This window comes from Orycteropus afer, unplaced genomic scaffold (genome assembly GCF_000298275.1).
Source record: "Orycteropus afer afer isolate SDZICR_OR568_19922 unplaced genomic scaffold, OryAfe1.0 scaffold00348, whole genome shotgun sequence".
NCBI lineage: Eukaryota > Metazoa > Chordata > Mammalia > Tubulidentata > Orycteropodidae > Orycteropus > Orycteropus afer.
Window position 1 is genome coordinate 558532 of NW_006921935.1, and position 13055 is coordinate 571586.

Consider the following 13055-nt stretch of genomic DNA (forward strand, 5'->3'; position numbering starts at 1 on the left):
CAACATGTGATGGAGTTGTAGTAACAGATCTCATCATAAGTTGAAGATGGCCTATACATATTTTTGGGGAACAGACTTCAATCCATAGCATTCCTCTAGCAAAACAACTATTTTTATCAAATTGACCAAATAAGAATATTTTGTTCCTATTTATCCCTGATTAGTGGATTACAGTCACCTGCAAGCCTACAAAATTATTTTAAGAAGTCAATCATGTCTTCCCAAAGGCACCCAGAGCTCCTCATCTCTTGATACCAAAAAACCTACCTCCCACAAACCAAACTAAACCAAGTCACTGCCATTTGGAAGGTTCTGATACATAGCGACCATTGTTTGGGTTTCTGAGGTGGTATCACTACTGAAGTAGATTGCCCAACCTTCCTTCCCAGGAGTGGCTGGTGAGCTTGAACTGCCAGCCTTCTGGTTAGTAGTCAAATGCCTTAGGCACTATGTCACCAGAGACCCTAGTTATTCTTTCTATTCCTTAGTGTATTCCTCATGAGGCTCTAAGTGATGTGCAGCTTTCTCCTCTATAGGCTGTGAATATGGCCTTGGTGATAGAAATAATGTTGGAGATGGCATGATAGAGTTTTGCAAGACCAATAACTTATTCATTGCAAATACCTTTTTACAGCAACAAGCAGTGGACTTTGCCAGATGGAGTACACAGGAATCAGATCAAGTAGATCTGTGGAAAGAGGCTATGGGGAACTTTAATACCTTCAGCCAAAACAAGGCCAGAAGCTGAATGAGGAACAGATCATCAATTGGTCATATGCAAGTTCAAAACAGAGTTGAAAACAATTAAAATAAAAATACAACCTTGATTATCCTTCTGAACTTAGAGACCACATCAAAAATAGATATGATGCACTGAACACCAATGACCAAAAAGCAGAATTTGGGGAAGACATCAAGAACACCAACCGTGAAGAAAACAAAAGGTTATTAAAAAGACAGAAAAAAAGAAAAGACCAAAATGAATGTCAGAAGAGACTCTGAGACTTGCCATTGAATGGAGTGTAGCTAAAGCAAATGGAAGATATGATAAGATCAAAGAGCTGAACGGAAGACTTCAAAGAGCAGCTCGAGAAGACAAAGTCAATTATGATAATGAAATGTGCAAAGACCTGGAATTAGAAAATGGAAAGGGAAGAACATACTTGGCATTTCTCAAGATGAAAGAACTGAGGAAAAAATTCAAGCCTCAAGTTGCAATATTGAAAGATTCTATGAGCAAAATATTAATGATGCAAGAAGCAGCAAAAGAAGGTGGAATGAGTACAGAGTCACTGTACCCAAAGAATTGGTTGATATTTGTCCATTTCAGGAGGTGGCATATGATCCAGAACCGATGGTATTGAAGGAAGAAGTCAAAGCTGCACTGAATGAATTGGCAAAAAAAGCAAGGCTCCAGAAATTGATGGAATACTCACTGAGATATTTCAACAAATGGATGCCATGCTAGAGGCACTTACTCATCTATGCAAAAAAATGTAGAAGACAGCTACCTGGCCAACTGACTGGAAGAGATCCATATTTGTGTGCATTCCAAAAGAAAGGTGATCCCACAGAATGTGCAGATTATTGAACAATGTCATACGCAAGTAAAACCTTACTGAAGATAATTCAAAAATGGTTGCAGCAAGTGAATTTACTCTGTAAATCTTCACCCAAATCCAAATAAAAAAAAAAAAAAAAGAAAAAAAAAATGGTTGCAGCAATATATTGACAGAGAATTTCCACAAGTGCAAGCTGCATTCAGAAAAGGATGTGGAATGAGGGATATCATTGCTGATGTCAGATGAATCTTGGCTGAAAGCAAAGAATACTAGAAAGATGTTTGCTTGTGTTTTATTGACTATGTCAAAGCATTTGATTTTGTGGATCATAACAAATTGTGGATAACATTGAGAATCATGGGAATTCCAGAATACTTAATTGTGCTCATGAGGAACCTGTACACTGACAAAGAGGCTTTGGATTGAACAAAGCAAGTGGATAACGCATGGTTTAAAAATAGTAAGGGTGTGTGTCAGGGTTGTATCCTTTCACCATACTTATTCAATCCATGTGCTGAGCAAATAATCTGAGAAGCTGGACTATATGAAGAAGGGCATGGCATCACTATTGGAGGAAGAGTCGTTAGCAACCTGTGATATGCAAGATGTCACAACTTTGCTTGCTGAAAGTGAGGATGACTTTAAGCACTTACTGATAAAATTAAAGACTACAGTCTTCAGGATGGATTATGCATCAACATAAAGAAAGCAGAAACCCTCACAACTGGACCAATAAACAGCATCACAAAAATGGATAAAAGATTGAAGTTGTTAAAGATTTCATATTACTTAGTTCTACAATCAAAGGCAATGGAAGCAGCAGTCAAGAAATCAAACATATTATTGCACTGGGAAAATCTGCTTCAAAAGACTTCGTTAAAGTGCTGAAGATCAAAGATGTCTCTTTGAAGACTAAGGTGCCCCTAAACCCAAGCCAAGGTATTTTCAATTGCCTCATATGCATGTGAGAGCTGCACAAGGAATAAGGAAGACTGAAGAAGAAATAAGGAAGACTGAAGAAGAGTAGATGTTTTTGAGTTGTAGTGTGGGCAAGGAGTACTAAAATTATCATGGATTCCAGAAGCACTAACATATCTGTCCTGGAAGAAGTGCAGCTGAATGCTCCTTGGAAGGGAGAATGGCCAGACTTCACCTCACCTACTTTGGCCATGTTGTCAGAGTGGACCATTCCTGGAGAAAGATATCATGCTTGGTAAAATGGAGGGTCAGTAGAAAAGGGAAGGTTCTCAATGAGATGGATTGACACAGTGGCTGCAACTAAGGGCTCAAGTATAGCAAGAGTTGTGGGGCTGGCATGGGACCATGCAATGTTTCATTCTGCTGCATATGAAGTCTCTATGAGTCTAAGCTGACTCCAAGGCACTTAACAGAAAACAACAAATTTCAAACTAGTGAAGTTGGCAAAATTATCTTATGCCAATTAAAACTTTCATTTCCAGTTCTAAAATTTAACATATGAAAGCCTTTACAGAAATTAAATACATCATATATCTCAGTAATTCATACAAATATAAGAACTCTAATTTAAAATTTGTTGTATCCAATACTAACCAGAAATTATGTCTGTACATTTTGTACATTATCAAGTACAATTCTTTTTTTTTCACATTTTGTACATTATCAAGTACAATTCTTTTTTTTTTTTTTTTTTTTACTTTCTCCATGACATTTCCCCAGATTATTTCATATCTTGTTTCATCTCTCAACTGAGATTCCAATCAATGGATCTTTCCTTAGGGGACAAGAACCATTTTTTATTCTAATCACAATCTCTAATATTTTTCATATAGCTCTGCATGAAAGGGATATTCACCATATGTGTAGAACAACATGTCCTGCTCAACTATGTCACAACTATAAAACCAGACTACAAAGAATCATGGTGCTCATGTACCTGATGTACCTGACATCTAGAGAGGCAGGAGTCCATTAGAAAAAAGGCATCAATAATTAATATGTATTGCTCCACAAACATCATGTCCTTTCGATCAGAGTTAGACACATTTTAGCACATGGATAATAGTTTTCTTTACTTACAAGAATCAGACAGCATAAATCAGAAAACATTCCATGATGCATACCCCTCCTCACTTAAATAGCTATCTGGGAAATAAAGATGACACTTACTTACACAGTCCACTTTGTGCCATGAGTGAGGGGCTTAATTGGGACAGTACCACTGCTGCTCTCCCCCTGGCCAGGTAAGTCTACCTATGTTATGTGTGCTTATATAAGCTGTGCTATGTGTGTCCCATCTGTATTGTGTCTGAAGAGAGTAAGAAAACTTCCTCTCCCAGCTATTTTATACCCTCAGCATAACCAACATCCCACTGTATCATGTTTCTTCACTTTCAAAGCAGGGTAGGTGGTTAGCCCAGAACTGTATCTTTATAATATTGATAAAGGAGCTCTGGTAATGCAGTAGTTAACGCAGATGCTAAGGAAAATTTCCATGTAAAAACCATCAGCTCCTTGGGAGAAAGATGAAGCAGTCTGTTTCCATAAATATTTACAGCCTTGGGAACTCTATGGGACAGTTCTACTTTGTACTGTAGGGTCAGTTTGAGATGGAATCCACAAAATGGTAATGGGTAACCTTGCTAGCAAACATCAGGCCTCAGAGGGAGTGGTGTTTTTTTCAGAGGTGTAAAGACATTTGCAGGAAGAGGAACCTAGAAAACTATGGCCTCCTAGCTTGTACAAAGGACTTCCTCATCATAACAATCTTATGAATTCACTTGAATTTTAATGTGAACAAACAATTTACAATTGGTTTGTACAATATATACACTTGTTTTGTTAGTATTTGATTTATGGGTCTCTTGACTTCTCACATGGAATGTAATTGTTTAGGGAAAAAACAATGAATTTTATTTTCCCATACTATCTCTTTCTCCACATTAACACAAAGATTAATTTAAACTAGATTCTTGACTATCAATTATTGGCTGATTACAAAACAAGTAAATGAATTTCAGAAATAATGATCATATTTAATCCAAGATATTGTTGCTAATTTAACTGAGTTAAATTGGGAGGAATTCCTGGAGGAAAATTTAACAAGCATAACACTCTGTTTTCAATTTAACTTCAGGTTATGAAGCTATGACTTGATATATTTATATTACATTATGAATTAAAAGAACCAGTCATGTTATTAAAATGTCAAAGTGAAATTCTACACAAAATCAAAATAAAAATTGCAACTGATAGGATTTCAAACACCATTTATCTGCAAAAACTAATTTAATCTCCTTAGCGGGAGAATATTGAGTTCTGAATAGCTATCTTTCCAACTTATACTATGGTTAAGATACATTTTTCCTCTCAGCCACATATTCAGCTGAAAAGGTTCATGGCTCACCCAGTTCTGCCTTATTTCATGCCTGAGAGTCTGACTTTTATGTAATGCTTTGCTTGTACTTTGCTCCTTTCTGTCTTTAATTCAGGAATGTTTGACAGGAATTAAAGATTACTAGAAGAAACAAATTCTATGACTTGAGAATATTTTTGTTCATTACCCTCTTAATACTGAATAGATTTATAATGATAGATATATGTTTACATTCATTAATGAAGGGGCCTAGAATGAAAGTATGTTCACACAGGGCTATAACTCACAGTGTATAATTGACTCAGTGGCATTATCACAAGATTTTATTGCTCATATACTAATTAAGGTGAAGAGGAATTGTGTAAGATTCCATCTGAGACCAGTATTCCTTTGACTCTTGTACCAGAGTGAGCTAGCACACCTCCACACACACATCTTGATACATCATACGGGAAAGACTTAAAGGAAGCTAGGAACTCAGGACTTATATACCAGAGAGGGTCTCCATGCTTTGTGCATAGGAAATGGACAAGGGGAGAAAGAGGGATACGAACCTGGGCTTAGGATATGTTGTGGTTTTATGGTTATAATCCTCAACCTTGATCAATCCTTCTCTGCAATCTAAGAATACAGCCTCCCAACATGAAATTATTTAGTTATTAATATACCTTTCCCTTAAGGAAGTAGGGAAGAAGAGTTTACTTACTCTAGGCTACATTCTTTTTATACAATTTCACTATAGAAGTCATGTAAGCTGTGGGACATATAACTGTTCTCTGTTGCCTTTTCAAGGGGATAGACTGAATACATAAAATGGACATTAGCAAAATATATCTAGGTCACCAGTGAGGTAAAATTAAAAGTAAGAAGAATCAAAGGAAATAGGGAATTTTGGGTACCATGTAAATTTAACAACTCATATTTATTGAGCATTTATATCAGTGGAATACTAAGTATGTAATTGCATTATCCTGTAAACTAACATTATTGCTATTAATAACTTGAATGCTTTCTGAGCAAGTGAGGAAATAAAGGTCCACTTATGGGCATCTAATAGATTCTAACCCAAAGTGACCTATAGGTCAGGATAGAACTGCCTGACTGAGTTCCAAAGGCTCTAAACCTTTACATATCAGAATACCTCATCTTTCTTCTATGGAGTGGTTGGTGGGTTTGAGCCACAAACATTTTGGTTAGCAGTCAAATGCCTTAAGCACTGTGTCAACAAAACTCCTTGAACTAAGGGCAGTGACAGCAAATATTTGTTTCAAATAGAAATAAAACATTAAATGACTAGATAAAAGAAAAGAAATCATGAACACAAATAAAAAATAAAAATAAAAATTATAAAACATAAAGAATAACAAAAATACAACATTTAAGTTTTTTGTTTTTTTGTTTTGTTTTGTTTTTGAGAAGACGAATGCATTGATAAGGAACTCTGGTGGTACAGGATCTAAGGCATTTTATTGCTAACCAGAAGGTTGGAGATTAAAACCCACCAACTGCTCTTCAGAAGAAAGATGAGGCAATCTACTTCTGTAAAGATTTACCACATTGGAAACCCAATGAGGCTTGCTATGAGTTGTAATCAACTTGATGGTAGTGGGCTTGGTTTTTGTATTTTTGTAATACATTGATAGAATCCCTCAAAAGTGGTAACAATTAACTCTCTCAGCTGTGAACTGAAATATTGGATATTTGCATCCAACCAGAAGCACCTTGGAAGAAAAGTCTGGAAGAAAGAAAGATTTTACTTCTAAAAATTCATCTATTAAAAGCCTTATGGGCTATTTTGATACCAATGAATTTGTCATGAGTCAGTGATTACTTTGTGAAAAGTTGTTAATATAGTGATAAATCCCTGGGTATAGTGGAGAAGAGGAGGGAACAAAATATAGAAAATCAAAGTAAAAAGCAAGACCTAGTCATAGATGTTGCAGAAATAAAAAAAAAAAAAAAATGCAGAAGAAACATTAGAGCACAGAGTAACTAACAATCAGAAGAATAATTTCTTTAGCAAAATATTAAATAAATAAATAAATAAAATAACTCTAAATCCAGCAATAGATAAAAAGAAAAAAAACAATTTCTCAGATCTATTTTTGGTATCCCACAGATATATGAGAATTTTTTGACATTTGAAAATCAATTGCTATAACTCAGAAAATCAATCTAACAAGAGAGAAAAAGAAATCTAGGAGCTCTTATGGCATAGTGACTAAGGCATTTGACTGCTAACTAGAAGGCTGGTGGTACAAACCTACCTGCTGCTCCTCCAAAAGAAGATTGGGCAGTGTACTTCCATAGAGATACAGCCTCAGAAACCTGAAGAGGGGTTGCCATGAGTTGGGGCTGACTCAATGGCAGTGTTTGGAGTTATTATCTTAGAAGATGCACAAAAGCATTTGATGAAATTCAACATATCATAATGATATAAAACTTAGAAATTTAGCATACCATAGAGCTTACTTATGCTAGAAAACAGTTTGAATACTGTAGCCTGAAGGACACATCTAACTCATCCTTGGTTTTCTAAGCAAAATTATATTGAAACACAGTCACATCTATGATTTATATGTTCTCTCTGGCTGCTCTTGTTCTCCATTGTTATAGTTATGACAAACTGTGTTTGGCCTGCAAAATTGAAGATACATACATATATCTCTTTACAGAAGATGTTTGGTGACCCATTATCTATTCATCAGATTTTTTGATAAGATTGTATTGGGAAAAAAAATCTGGAGACTAAATAACACACTACAAACAAAATACTAGGTCATAGAATAAATCAAAAGTTAAATTAAGAAATACTCACCATCAAGACAGAATAAAAACACAGTATACCAAAACTTTTGGAAAACAGCAAAAGCAGTGTTCTGAACTAATATCACAAGAGTAATTGTATATGTTTAAAAATAATAAAGGTCCAAAATAAATAACCTAAGTCAACAACTCAAACAATTCGAAAAAGAAGAGCAAAAGAAGACAAAAGCTACTAGAAGAAATACAGTAATTACGATCAGAGGACAAATAAATGAAATAAAAAACAAGAAATCAAGAGAAGAATGAAAACAAAACAAAACAAATAAACAAAAACTGAAGTTAGTTCTTTGAAAGAATTATTAAAATAGACAAACCACTGGCTAAGTTGACAAAAGAAGAAAATGAGAACATGCCAATAACCAAAATAAAAATCAAATTGGAGACATTACCACAGTCCAACTGAGAAAGAAGGAACCATAATTGAATACTACGAAAAACTGGACACCAATAAGTAAAAACCTAGGAGAAATGAAGATCTTAGAAACACAGTGTCTTCCTAAGCTAATACAAATACAGATAGAAAATCTACACAGGTCTGTAATGGAAGAAAAGTCTGAAGATATCATTAAAAAAAAAAAAAAAAAATTTCCCACAAAAAGAAGCCGTGGACCAGATGGCTTCAGTAGGAATTTTATTAGTCACACAGTCAGTTGACACAATTCTACTTAAACTCCTCTAAAACATATAAGAGGAAGAGGAAGGAATACTCACTAACTCATTTTATGAAGCCAGCATCACATAAAAGAAAGAAAGAGAGAGAGAGAGAGAATTACTGATGAATATCTCTTATGAATATATGTGCAAAAATTCTCAACATAATTCTAATGAACAGAATTCAACCACATATTAAAAAAAAATCATACATTAAGATTGAGTGCAATTCATGCTAAGATTGCAAGGGTGGTTCAACATTACAAAATCAATTAATATAATTCACCATATGATAAAAAAGAAGAATAAAATTATCACCTCAGTTGATGTAGAAAAGACACTTGAAAAAATTGAACACCCTTCCCTGATAAAACCTCTCAGTAAAATAAGACCAACTGAACCAAACTCATGGATGTCGAGTTGGATCCGACACATAGCAAACCTTCTTTGGGTTTCCAAGGCAGTGTCACTATGGAAATAGATTTCCCAATCTTCTCTTCAAGGAGTGGAATGGAAATTTCTCAACACAGTTAAGGGCATATATGTAAATTAACACCCAACATTCTCAATAGAGAAATACTGAATTCCTTCCCCTATAGAAGCTCTGGTAGTATAGTGCCTAAGGCACTTGACTGCTAACCAGAAGGCTGGCTGTTCAAACCAACCAGCCACTCCTCTGAAGGAAGGTTGGACAATCTCCTCCCATAGTGATACTGCCTCAGAAACCCAAGGAGGGGTCACTATGAGTCAGGTCCATCTCAAGGGCACATAACAACAACAACAACATCCCCTATAGAACAGGAACACAATAAGGATGCTCATTTTTACCACTCTTATTCTGTATCATAGTGGCAGTTCTATCCAGAGTAATAAGAAGAGAACAGGAAATAAAGCATATCAAAATTAGAAAGGAAGAAATTAAGCTATCCCTACTCATAGATGAGGGAGTCTGGTAACATAGTGCCTAAGGATCTTGACTGCTAACCAGAAGGCTGGTGGTTCAAGCCCACCAGCCACTCCTTAGAAGGAAGATGGGACAATCTACTACTTCCATAGTGATACTGCCTTGGAAACCCAAGCAGGGGTTGCTATGAGTTGGATCCAATTTGAGGGCACATAACAACAACAACAACAACACTCACAGATGAAGGAGCCCAGATGGTGTACTGGTTAAGGCATTTGGCTGCTAACCAAAAGATTTATAGCATTAGAAATCCAATAGTGATTGTTGAGTTGGAAGTGATCCAATGGCAGTGAGTTTTTTTTTTTTTAATTCACAGATGACATGATTCTATACATAGAAAATCCCAATGATTCCACAAGAAAGCTTCTGGATATAATAGAAGAATTCAGCAAAATTGCTGGGTAGAAGATCAACACATAAAAATCAGTGGGATTCCTCTACAGTAACAAGAACTCTAAAAAGGAAATCAAGAAAACACTATCACTTACAATAGTCCCAAAAAATACACAATACTTGGTTACAAACAATCAAACATATAAAAGACCTGGAAAACAAAAAAAAACTCACTGCCATTGAGTTGGATGTGATTCATAGTGACCCATCCTTGGGTTTCTGACGCAGTACTGTGAAGAAGTAGATTGCCCAATCTTCCTCCTGAGGACTGGCTGGTGGGTTTGAACCACCAGTCTTCTGGTTAGTAGTCAAATGCCTTAGGCACTAAGACCTACAATGAAAATTATAAGCTTATTGAAGAAGAACAAAGTCGGTGGCTTTTCACTCCCTGACCTCAAAAGGTATTATAAAGCCACAGTAATCAGAGCAGCCTGACACTGGTTTAATGATAGACACATGGACCTGTAGAATTGAATTGAGAATCCAGAAATAATGTCTTCCATCTACTGACAACTGATTTTTAATAATGTGTTGAAGTCCATTCAATGAAGAAAAAACACTTTAACAAAAAACTCTAATAAATGGTGCTGACAAAACTTATTATTTCTTTGCAAAGAAATAAGACAAGATCCATACAAAAATAAACTCAAAATGAAGAAAATCTATAAATGTTAAAGGTAAAACAATAAATTATTGAAAGATAACATAGGGACAAAACTATCAGACTTACCATTATTTTTCCAAAATAAATTATAAAAAAAAAAAAACTATAAAAGCACAAATATCAAAAGGAAAAGTAGATTTAAAAAAAAAAAAAAAAAAGAAGAAACTCACTGTTGTCAAGTCAGATCAGACTCTTAAAGACCTCTCCTTGGGTTTCCAAGACAGTACCACTACAGAAGTAGATTGCCCAACCTTGCTTTCAAGGAGTGGCTGGTGGATTTGAACTGCATACCTTCTGGTTAGCAGTCAAATGCCTTAGGCACTATGCCACCCCATAAAACTTAAAAAAGTTAAATAACTTAAAATTCATCAAAATATTTTATCAAAAAAGTAAAAAGAAATAAACAATGATCAAACAAAAGAAACAAAGAAACATATGATCATATCATTCAAAATGGAAAAGGCGTTAGATAAAATTCAACACCTATTCCTGCTGAAAACTCTGAAAAAATAGGGATTGCAGGGAAAGTCCACAACATAATAAAGAGCATATATGGAATACCAATAGACAACATTGTTGTTAATGGAGAAAACTCAAAGCATTCTCTTTGGCAACAGGAATCAGAAAAGTATGCCCTTTGTCTGCATTTCTATTCAACATTGTATTAGAAGTCCTAGCCAGGGTAATAAGGCAAGGAATAGAAATAAAAGGCATCCAAATTGGCAAAGAAGAAGGAAATCTATTTCTATTCACAGGTGACATGATCCTAAACATAGAAAACCCAAGAGACTCAGCAAAAAAAATTACTGGAGCTAATAGAAGTTTCAGCAAAGTAGCAGGATACAAGGTCAACATACAAAAAATCTGTTGGCGTCCTCTACATCAACAAAGAGACTCCTGAAAAAAAAAAAGAAAACAATACCATTTAAAATACTACCAAAAAGATAAAATACTTAGGAATAAGTCTTACCAGGGAGACAAAAGACCTATACAAAGAAAGCTACTAAACACTACTACAAGAAACTACAAGGGATCTACATAAATGGAAGAACCTGCCTCATTCATCAATAGGAAGACTGGATATTGTGAAAGTGTCAATTAGTGATTGGTTTTTCCATGTCCTTAAAAAATGTGATGGAATCTGTATCAGGATTGCATGGAATGTGTAGCCTGCTTTGTGTGTTGTTGTTGTTATGTGCTGTTGAGATGGACCCGACTCATAGCGACCCCTCCTTGGGTTTCTGAGGCAGCATCACTATGGAAGTAGATTAACCCATCTTCCTTCCAAGGAGTGGCTGGTGGGTTTGAACCATCAGCCTTCTGGTTAGCAGTCAAGTGCCGTAGCCACTATGCTACCGTATTGACATTTTCACCCAATCACTAATTTCATATAGGGAGCTCTGGTAGTGTAGTGTCTAAGGCACTTGACTGCTAACCATAAGGCTGGCAGTTCAAACCCACCAGCCACTCCTCAGAAGGAAGGCTGGGCAATATACTTTAGTGATACCACCTTGGAAACCCAAGTAGGGGTCACTGTGAGTCGGGTTCAACTTGACGGCAAACAACAGAAGCAACAATGTCACATAGAAAGGAAAAATGCCTCACATAAGCAAAGCACTGCTGAAGAATAAAAACAAAGTAGGAGGTCTCCCACTCCTGGACCACAAAACCTACTATACAGCCAAAGTACTCAAAACAGTGTGGTACAGTGCAATGGCAGAGGGATATACCAATGGAACAGAATCAAAAGCTCAGAAATAGACCCATCCATCTATGGACAGCTGATCTTTGGCAAAGGACCAAAATCTGCTAAATGGGGGAGAGATAGCCTCTTTAACAGATTATACTGGCAAAATTGGATATCCACTTGCAGAAAAATGAAACAAGACCTGTATCTCACCCCAGACACAAAAATAAACTCAAGTTGGATCAAATGCTTAAATGTAAAACCCCAAACCATAAAGCTCATCAAAAATAAAATAGGGACAAATCTCACAGGGCCCTAATATATGGCATAAATATCAAGTGTAACACAAAATGCACAGGTGGAGAAAAACAAACTAGATAACTGGGACTTTTTAAAAATTAAATTATTATGTGCCTCTGAAGACTTCTCCAAAAGAGGAAAAAGAAAACCAAAAGAATGGGAAAAATATTTGGCTCTGACATATCTGAGAAGGGACATCTTTCCAAAATTTATACAAAACTTCAGCACCTCAACACTAAAAAGGCAAACAACCCAATTCAAAATTGTGAAAGGAAATGAACAAGCACTTCACTGAAGAAGATATTTAGGCAGCCAACAAACACAATAGGAACTGCTCATGATCATTAGCCATTAAAGAGATGCAAATCAAAACAACAATGAGATATCATCTCATCTCAGCAAGAACAGCAAAGTTCTACAAGACAGAAATAACAAATGCTGACGAGACTTCAGAGATATTGGAACTCTCATAAACTGCTAGTGGGACTGCAAAATGGTGCAACAATTGTGAAAAACGGTATGGTGGTTCCTTAAAAAGCTGAAAATAGAAATCCCATTTGACCCAGAAATTCGATTACTAGGAATATATCCTGAAGAGGTGAGAGACAGAACATGGACAGATATATGTACACCCACACCCATTGCAGTACAAT